The sequence below is a fragment of the Eucalyptus grandis genome, chromosome 3 (assembly GCF_016545825.1).
Source record: "Eucalyptus grandis isolate ANBG69807.140 chromosome 3, ASM1654582v1, whole genome shotgun sequence".
NCBI classification, from domain to species: Eukaryota; Viridiplantae; Streptophyta; class Magnoliopsida; order Myrtales; family Myrtaceae; genus Eucalyptus; species Eucalyptus grandis.
In genome coordinates this window covers 9,789,827-9,801,057 of record NC_052614.1, presented here as the reverse complement: position 1 = coordinate 9,801,057, position 11,231 = coordinate 9,789,827, and positions in this window count along the sequence as shown.

Here is an 11,231-nt window from a genome sequence, read left to right as displayed (position 1 = left end):
TGTTCTTGGTTGTGAATTTGGATACAAGTGGGCTATGCTTTGGTAAGGAAAAGTACCAATTTGATCGATGAAGTGTTGAATGAAGTTATGGGGTCAATTTGATTTGATTCAAGTGGGATTAAGGTCCAATTGAAGGGAAAACCTAGCAAAATTCGTATGCCACATATACCCCACACTTTGGCCTACCTAAATTCTTCTAGAAGGGGCATTTTAGTCTTAGAAATGAAGGGTGGAAGACAGCTGGTGGTGGGCCATAAAGAGAGAGAAATCGGTTCCCTCTTTCCCCTTTTTCTCTCCCATCGCGGCTTCTCCTTCCTGCACCAATCTTCTCCTTCTTCGAAACCCAGCAAGCCAGAGAACCAGCGAAGCCGGCGCCAAGGCCGTCCTTGTCGCCTCACGCCGCACGCCATTGTAGCTCCGCAACCGCCTGCACGCCCTCCGTCTTCCTCCCCCCATTCGCCGGCGTCGGCTTCTTCTTCTTCTCCCTGGGTGCTGCCCGACGCCCCAGCATATCTGGGATGGACGCCATCGCCCTCCACCATTCGCCACCGTGCTGCCGTCCTTGCGCGCCGCTGTTGGCCGCGTGCCTTAACCGCCCACTCGCCCAGTTCGCTATTCTAGAGCTGCTGTCCAGCTCCGTTTGGCCAGCACAGGCCGCGGCTCAGCCACTCCGGCCGCTGTACACCGCCATCTCGACCCACTAGAGCTTCGCTTGGCCCTAGTCGCCCTTGGCCGCCTCAACCAATGCTGGATTCGCCCCCAACTAGTAGCGCATAGAGAGTGCAAAAATGGGTATGACAGTAGCGTTTTGGCCCGTTTTGGCCGTCTTCCCGAGCCTAAATGCTCGGCCCGCCTTGAAGAAAGTTGATTCTCGCGTCATCCCCGTCGGATTGATCTGACTTGCGTTTAATTCCAGTGAGTTTTACTCACTAATGCCTTATTAGTTTGCTAATTATATTTAAAGGTTGGTTAGTGTTAGTTAAGTGTAATTAGGTGGTTATATTAGAATGAATTAGCGATTATTAGTTAATTGCATTGCATATTAGTGAAATAGGTTGTGTATTTAACTAGAGAGTGGCCCTTATTATTTATTGAATGCTTCTTGAGATTTTTTTCCGACCCTTATCGGGTGTTAATTAGGCAATTCGGGCCTAAATGGAATTTTTAGGAATTAAATATTAATTTTCGAAATTAATTATTTAATTATTTATTTTCCGGAAATTCAACTGGGATGGTCATGATCGAGATTTTATGCGATGATCGCGGTGCAGTCCGTTTATTTAATTGAGCTTTATATTGTGCTAAATTGAATTTATTGTATTTATTTATTTTCTGAAAATTCAATCGGGATGGCCGGTGACCGGAATTTTATGTTGATTATCGTGGTGCAGTCTGTTTATTTATTTGAGTGTTAATTTGTGTTGAATTGAATTAATTGTGAATTTATGATTTATTCCTAAATTATTTGATTTTGGTTATTAATGGAAAAATAATCGGGCGTTGGTTGACAACGCCAAAAATATTTTGGTGGACTACAGAAAATGGTGGGATTTGTGGAAAGGAAATTTTAGTATTTTGGCTAAGGCCAACCGTGTACCCACATACAGCTATTTATCGAGAATGATAAAAAGATGGAATTGATTGTATGAGAGAGTGGTATACTAAATTGGCCTGGAGGCCCTAATCTATCAGCTTTGGGCAAGCATATATAATATATTAAATTGGCCTAGGGGCCATAATCTGTCAGCTTTGGGTGAGCAGTATACCGGTATACTATATCGACCTACGGGCGATATATCAGCTTCGGGTGAGCAGTATACCTTATTATCAGCTTTGGGCAAGCAATTTATTATCAGTTTTCGGTGAGCATATATAGTATACTAAATTGGTCTGAGGGCTCTACTCTATCAGTTTAGGGCGAGCATATACATAGTATATTATATTATCAGTTTTGGGCGAGCTATACTATCTATTTATCAGCTTTGGGTGAGCAATCCTGATTTGATAGGACTTTATAGATAGTATTGAATGTGCCGGCCAAGCATGGGTCGTGTTGACATGTGATCGACTAAGTCGATTAATCATTGCTTTGATTTGATGTTGTGAATTGATTGATTGAATGGAAATGACCGTGAGTGGTCTTGTTGGCGTGTAATCGACTAGGTCGATTTGATCAATGCTTCGATCGATGATGTGATTACTTGAGTGCCTATTTGGTCTGTGCTAATATGCAGGTGGAATCTGAGACCAAGCTAAGTCCTCTGACTCATGTTGTGCATAGGTAGCCCTAAGGTGTATTAGTTTACTAATTGAGTCTTAGGGGGTAGAACTTGCTAAGATGTAGTCTCATCCCGGTTTGGGGAAAATATTTCAGATCCCTAGATGATGATCGTGGAGGACTAGAAGTCCTGGAGTTTGGAAAGTGAAGGTTGAAGAATCGGCAAATGGGTCTGACTAGTGGATATTAAGACAATCCCCTTTTTGATAAGCCGACAATTTTGCAAACAGCCTAAGTTTGTAATTAACCAGTTTGTTTATAAAGATTTGTCTTGGTTTGAAAAATATGATCATACTTTTCTATCACATTATTTGATTGTCTGTGGATTTTATTAAGCTTCCACATACGTATATAAATGAATGGGTCGGCGACCTTCCTGGGACGTCGCAAATAAATCGACCAACTAAGGGATGGGCGCACGCCCGAGGATCGGGGCGTGACAAGCACTTAGTCCTTAAGAAATAAACATCAATAGTATAAGATTCTCAAGCCTTATTTAACTTCATAGGTTAATTCATATAACCTTTCTTAGTCTTGTGTAATAAGTTATCATATCCAAATGTGATTTAGCTTTTTTCATTATCAAATGGGAATCTTAAAAGGGTAGCTATTGCACCGGCCCTTCCAAAATCCAAACAATCCTTGTATATATAAAGGAGAGCTCATTCTCCATGTTCACTCACAAGGTTACAGCACCAGACTCATCAAATAAAAGGTGAAGTTCATAGCCACCGCCATGGACAACAGAGAGAAGAAGCTTCACGTAGCGATGTTCCCATGGCTCGCTTAGGGCCATTTCATGCCCTTCTTCGAGGTCACCCATTTCTTAGCTCAAAAGGGTCATCGCGTCTCCTTCATCTCCACCCCCAAAAACCTCCAAAATCTCCCCACAGACCTCCCTCCCGCGATAACCCTCATTGAGCTCCCGTTGCCTCGCGTCCATGGCCTCCCGGACTCAGCTGAGTCGACTGCCGAGCTGCCAAACAACAAGGTCCCGTACCCGAAAAGGGCCTACGATTGCTCGAGCCAGCTGTTGACGAGTTTCTTCAACACTCCGGTGTGGACTGGATAATCCAAGACTTTGCGTTGCGCTAGTTGCCCCAAGTTGCGGGCCCACTGGATGTCAACTCAGCATTCTTTAGTGTATTCAGTTTTACTACTCGCGCTTTCGGCGGACCACCTTCCGTCTTGATCGATGGCCCAAGCCAAAGGCCGGAGAACTTGACCGTTGTTCCCGAGTGGATAGATTACTCGTCCAGGGTCAGGTTCAAGCTCCACGAGATAATCATTCACCAGGATTGTATGGACACCGGAGTTCCAGATTTTCAGAGGATCGGAGTCGATTCGGGGTTCCAAGCTCATGGCCATGAGGAGCTGTGGCGAATCCGAGCCTGATCCGCTGAGGCTACTCCAGAAGCTTTACGGAAAACCCGTGGTCCCCGTGGGCTTATTGCCACCCCGCCTCAAATGCGGCAGCGGAGACGATAGATGGATCGAGCTGAAAAGATGGATTGACGATAAGAAATAGAAGTCAGTCTTCTATGTCGGGCTTGGCACCGAGGTTAACATCTGTCGGGAGATGATGCCGGAGCTCGCGGCAGGGACAGAGAAGTTGGGTTTGCCCTTCGTTTGGGTGGTGGTCCAAAGGCCCGGCCTGGAGATTATACCTCCCGGGTTCAAAAATCAGGTTTCAGGCCGAAGTTATCTGTGGATGGGTTGGGCACCTCAGGCCGAAATTCTCGCTCACGTGGGGATCGGAGTGTTCTTGACCCACTATGGCTGGAGCTCGGTCATTAAGGCACTCGGGCGAGGCTGGCCATTGGTTCTATTTTACGGGGCGAATTCTGACCAAGGTTGATGGCGAGGCTGCTCGAAGAGAGAGGGGTCGGGTTCGAAGTGCTGAGGGACAAGCTCGACGAGTCGTTCACAAGCAACTCGGTAGCCAGGATGATAAGGCGAGTCATGGTGGAGTCGGAGGCAGAGGAGCTGAGGGCGAGCGCATGGGCCATGAGGGAGATATTTGAAAATGTGAAGTTGCAATTCGAATATTTGGATGAGTTCGCTCGGGCACTTGAAAAGGCAGAGCCTTGAGTTGTTGAACTCGTGGTCCCAGAATGGGCCAAATTCATTTGAGACGCCATGCTCAATTATTGTTATTATTAAGGGGCAGCACCGGGTCCATCAAAATCGATTCAATTACATCGATACGTTGATACGACACGCCCTAAATTAACTCTTTAATTAATCGGTTCCCATTTTAATATCCAGCAATGATCTATGTGCTGATCTATCCATCCTATTGGGGATATCATTGTATTTTCGATAATTGATTTTGGTTCAAGCTTTGCTTTGAATGAATACTCATGTTAGGATAGCAATCGATATGATGGGAGTAATTTGAAGGTGAAACACTCACAACTTACATAAGGAAGAGAAAAAGATAGATAGGCTTGTAGATTTCTTTCACCTTAACAAAATATAATTATAAGACTCCCTATTTATAGACTTGTTACATAATCTTTGCTCTTCCTAATAGATAAAGTTAACGTTCCCGATAAGATCTAGAAAACTAACATTCTATACAAGATCTGAAAACTAACAAAATAATTATCATATCTCATCGTATCTTTAAAAACAATCACTATATTGAGAAATACAGATTTATTAAAGATAATGACAAATATACTTATTAAAGATAATGCTGCAATTATGACTCTTCTTACCGAATTTGGTTTAATTTCTAACATGATATTCCTAGAGAGGTGAGTTCTTATTTTTAAGACATTCAAGTTATTGCGAAATGAACCCCTTCTTTCGGCCGACTAGCAAATTAATGAGACTTAATGAGACATTTCCAAGGTGATGGTTTTTAATGTTGGGCTTAAGGCCCGTCCGCCCATGTTGGGCCTAAAAGCCCGGCCCATAGGAATAGGGCCCATGGATGAAGGGGTACATTCCTTTGTTGGAGGGAACGTATAAAAGGAGAAAGAGAGAGGGAGGAACACACCCTTTGGTATAATAACGCACGTACGTTCCTCTCCCTCTCTCCCTCCAAAAGAAGAAAACGCTTAAGGTGATGCTGTCTTCCCTTCAAGGCCAATTGACGTCATCGGATCGAACGGGATTAGAATTTCTTCCTCGATTTTCAGCATTGGTATCTAATCTGTGGCTAACAAGGTACGCTCGAATCCGTGGTGTGCTTTACGATCGGTGATACGTGATTTTCCCGGGCTTCGTCTTCTGCATTACTTTAGGGGTTCGATTTAGTGTCAAATCCGGTTTTCGGGGATCCGTTATTCCCAACATTGGTATCAGAGCCCTAGTTCACGTTTTCCCGACCTGTTTGATGTTTTTTGATTGATTTTTCGCGAAAGTAATTCGGCCGTACGGATCGGGGCGAGAAATCCTGACCCCCGAGCGCTGTTCGCCCATTTTTCCGAGTTTTCGTAAGTCAAAATCAAATTCTGATGGCATAAGGAGAAAGGGGTCGTCGAGATGAGTTTGGCGACATGTCGAACATCGCCGAGAGACGCGCACGCACCCACACGCGCGGCCAAAAGCCGCTGCGCGTGGACGCGACGCGCCCGGAAGCGCTGGCTCGCCCAGCGCGTGCGACACACTCACCGGTCTGCGAACCAGCACGTGCTCGCCGTCGGCCGGCGAACCGGCGCGTGCTGACGTCAGCATGACGTCACCTACGGTCGGTAAATCGCCGGGGTGACGTCATCGATGACGCGGCACGGCGACGGTTGGCCGAGCGGTCACCGGCCGGCGACCCGACCCGACCCGACCGCGGACACTTGGCACGCGCGCGGCCCGTGCCGGCTGACGTCTGTGTGACATCATCCCGCGCACGCGCGCGCACGTGCGGTCGGTTCATCCAACCCGGCCTGACCGGTCCGACTGTCCGACGACCGGCGACCGTTGACCTATTGACCGTTGACCGACAACCGTTGACAGTTGATTTTGACCGTTGACCCGAAAAAAAAAAAAGAATTTCTTTTTCAATTATGTCTGTATGGGTTAAAGGTAATCCATTTTTTATTCTGCATTTGTTGCATGAATCATGGAAAATTATGTATTTTCCATTTTGTTTATTGTGGATTATAAGTGATCCATTTATTGGTTCTACATTTGTTGCAGGAACTATGATGCGTTATGCAAGGATACCTGCAATCTCGAGAACGGACGAAGGAAGAGCTAGACTGAAAAGGCTGATGAAAGAGTTAGCTGATTATCGGTGGCATGACGGTGATTTAGTATCACACGTGGTCATGGTCAATCAGATGATACAGGAAATCATCTGGAATGGTTATCTCATGCCGGATTTTGAGAAGGTGCCGGCTTTGATAAACACTCTTCCACCTGAATGGCAAGCAGTGTTAGATCGGCTATGGGAGGTCAACGTGGTCTCGGATTATAGCAGGCTAGTGGAAGCTTTTGTAAGAGAATACTATAGGATTGAGTTGGCCAAAACTTCAACCCTTAGATTAAGCGCCACATGACGTAGAGTAAATGTGCCTTGGTGGCGACATGAAAGCCCTCCAAAAGTTTTTCCATGGTTGGCAAATGTGCCTTCAAATTTCTCAGATATTTTGACTGATAGATTAGAAGGGACTTTCCCTATTTATTTCTTAGATTAGTTTGAGATATTTTTTAGTGTTGAATACCTCTTTCTATGTTGATATTTCTTTTTGGATATATTACTTAATGTAATGGATTGTTGTATTAGTTGAAAGCATTATTATTTTATTGGATGTCAATTATCTGTTGCTTTCTATTAATTGCTGCTTGCTGTGGGTAGTTAGCTGTGGGTAGATATAGAAGTTATTGTAACTTCATAGAATTTATTTTGCATAAGACAATTATATTAATGATAGTTTTAAGTTAGGATTTTTGGAGGATGATTGGAAACATAGTGACCTTTTGATTCTGAAACCTTACTTGAAATTATTCATTGATATGATGGGTTTGTGTAAAGTAGATGCATAAATAATAGGCATTAATTATTCGTGCATATATGTTTGATGTGTTCAGATTGATGGATTCAGCAACTAAGAACGCAATTACTGATGTGAACGGCAACAATTGTGAAATATTGAATATGAAGATTCAATATGTGCTGGAAAAGCAAGAAGCACTAGAAGCTCTTGACCATGTTATGGAAGATCTTGAGGATGTTGTGCGCCACCTTGAGCTGGTAGAGGACCGCTTGACGGCATGCGAGCCGAAAATAGATATTTGCAATGCTGGTTCTAGCTCAGAAAAGGCTTTGAGCTCTAAGCGCAAGCGTATTGATTCGTTCAATATGTAGGAAGGCAAAGGATCAAATCCTTATTGCAAGAGATCAAGAGTTAACCAACACAAGAGAGGAAAACGTCCTCAAGTGAAGAAAATGTCAAGGGTGAGGTGTTACAATTGTGACAATAGAGGTCACTATGCTCGCGACTGTCGTGAGCCAAAGAAGGTAAACACCTCTTGTACATTTGAGAACTTTGCTTATGTGTCAAGTTCTGTATTATAGACTGAATCCAATCCTTTGTGGACTGTAGATTCAGGAGAAACAGACGATGTAGCGAAGGATAGAGGATCCTTCGTGGAATTCCGACGAGTACCAATTGGAACTAAGTGGATCTATGTAGGAAATAACTCCAGAGATGAAGTTAAAGGGATTGGCACCTGCCAATTGAACATGCGTGGTAGACGCACCTTGTTCCTACATGATGTTCTATATGCTCTGGAGATTCGTCGAAATTTAAGTGTCTGTTTTGATGTTGGTTAAGTTTGGTTTTAGTGTGAACTTCCGTAATAACGGTGTAGATTTGTATTTGGATACAAACTACTATGATTGTGGTCATTTTCTGGATGGTTTTATTGTATTAAATGTTGACTGTGGTGATGTCAATGTTTGTTATTCCCTTGTTTCACGTCTTCTATTTCATATGATAACGATGTGAATGTGTGGCATGCTAGACTTGGTCATATTGGCCAATAATGTATGAATAGACTGGCCAAAGAGGGCTTGATGGGCAACATTGAAAAAGTCGATTTGCCCATATGTGAGCATTGCCTAATAGGGAAAACGACAAGGAAACCATTTGGAAAAGATAAAAGAGCTGAATTTCCTCTGCATTTAATTCATTCTGACGTCTGTGGTTTAATGAATATGAGAGGAAGGCATGAGGCTGTTTATTTCATCACTTTTATAGATGATTATACTCGATTCGGATATGTCTATTTGATTTCTCATAAATCTGAAGCATTAAGTTGTTTCAAAAGGTTTATGAACTTGGAAGAAAATCAATTAGACAAGAAAATAAAAGTATTGAGATCCGATCGAGGTCGAGAATATTTATCTGATGAGTTCAGAAAATAATGTGATGAAAAGGAATAGAAATACAGTTGTCTATTCCATATACTCCTCAACAAAATAGTGTTGCAGAGAGAAGAAACAGAACCCTACTGGAAATGGTTAGGTCAATAATGGCACATGCTAACTTACATATCACTTTTTGGAGTAATGCGTTGTTAAATGCTGCCTATATACTTAACCGGGTGCCTTCCAAATTAGTCAGTTCCACTCCATATGAGTTATGGATAGGTAGAAAATCGGACTTAAATTTACTTAAGCCATGGGGTTATGCCGCCTATACTCATAAGTCCTCTCACAAGTTTTGGAAATTGGGTCTCGAAGGAAAGAATAGTATTTTAATGAGATACTCCGAACACTCGAAAGGGTATGTGTTCATAGGTGAGCAGGAAAGTGGGAGTAAAACTGAATTTTAATCACGGGATGTCACATTCTTAGAGGATGAATTTCCTAAGAGGGGCGAAATAGGAGAAGATTACTTCCTATTTGAAACCTTGGATCAAGATAATGATATTAGTGGAGTTTGTCCAAGTGGGAGTAATATGAGAAGTGATGAATTGAATTCAACTCATTCTCAATTACAACCATATGATGAGACGATGTCATCATTATCTAATCCTAGTGGGAGCATTATGGGGAATGATGTGCTAAGTGTACAATCTCCCATACGGCGAACAAGTCGCCAGAGTATTCCCCGTCGAAGTTTTGACATTGAAGGGGAAACTTTTATGGTTGCTCCACAAGATGAGAATGAGCCAAGAAATATTAATGAGGCTCTGAATTGCCCTAGTAAGGAAAAATGGATTTATGCAATGAAAGAGGAGATGGAGTCAATGAAATCAAACCAAGTCTGGGAACTGGTTGATCTTCCAAAAGGACGCAGAGCTAATGGGAACAAGTGAGTTCTCAAAATAAAGCGAAAGGCTGATGGCTCGATAGAAAGGCATAAGGCCCGCCTTGTGGCGAAGGGGTATAATCAACAGGAATGAATTGATTATGAAGATACATTTTCTCCTGTAGTGAGATTTACCTTGATTCGCATAATTCTGGCAATAATGTTTAGTATGGATCTTGAGTTACATCAAATGGATGTAAAGACTGATTTCCTCAATGGAGATTTAGAGGAAGGAACATATATAGAACAACCTGCCGGTTTCATAGTGAAAGGCCAAGAAGAAAAGGTATGTCGACTTTTGAGATCGATATATGGCCTTAAGCAGTCGTCAAGATAATGGTATATACGATTTCATAATGCCATAATGGCATATGATTTTACAATGATAGATGAGGATCATTGTATATATATCAAAAGATCCAATGATCAATTTGTGATCATATCATTATATGTTGATGATATGCCAATTGCCGGAAGCAATATGGAGCTTGTCAGTTGTCTTCCAACTTTGAATTGAAGGATATGGGATTGTAAACTCATAGACACTCCTATTGCAAAAGGTGAAGGATTGAGCCATAGACTGTGTCCAAGGACTCCACAAAAGAAGGAACAAACGAAATATGTTCCTTATGCTAGTGCTGTTGGGAGCTTGATGTACGCTATGATGTGTACAAGACTTGACATATGTTATACAGTTGGAATGGTGAGTAGATACCAATCCAACCCAGGTCAAGCACGTTGGAAAGCCGTTAAGAGAATACTAAGGTATCTAAAAGGGAACTGCTGATTATACGTTGAGTTATTATGGAAAGAATCTGCAACTCAAAGGCTATTCTGATGCTGATTGGAGAGGATATTTAGATGAAAGAAAATCTACCTCTGGGTTTGTTTTCTTACCGAATAATGGCACCATATGTTGGAGCAGTAAGAAACAAAAGTGTATAGCCTTGTCCACGATGGAAACTGAGTTCGTGGTATTATCAGCGGCAATATAAGAAGATGTTTGGCTTAAGAGATTATTGGATCATTTGGGTGTTATTGGAAGTGCTGCAGATTCATTGTTGGTTAACTGTGATAGCCAAGCAGCAAAAGCGTATACTAAAGATCCAAAATATCATGGCAAGACCAAACATATAGATACCAAGTATGCTTTTGTCAAGGATATGATTGCACGAAAAGATGTGAACTTAGAGTACATACTACGCATAGAATGGTAGCAGATCCTATGACAAAGCCAATACCTAGAGATGTGTTTTGTGGCCATATGAAATCTCTAGGATTGCGTAAAGTCGATGTACTTGGATTGTAATTTCCCGAAGCGTTCACATTTGAGGAATTTGTGTTTTTCATCATTAATGCCTATAAATCTTTGTTTGATCTTTATGCATCTTAATGCTCAGTGCATTATTTTAAGTTGAGAAAATATGTCGGACAGATAAAAGATTAGCCCACTCACACGGGTAATCGCCTCTATTTATTGTGTGATAAATAGAGATGAGACTGTTTTTAAGCTTATTATCTAGGTAATAATCGAGAGCTCAAGCTTAAAATACGTATGTCGCCTTAACTGGTGTTAAGATTAGGACATAATACTTACTATGTCCGAAAGTAAAATACCCCACATATTTTACTTTATCTGTCTATGATGTCGATGTGAGTTCGATGAATTTTGTGAATGAGTAGATACG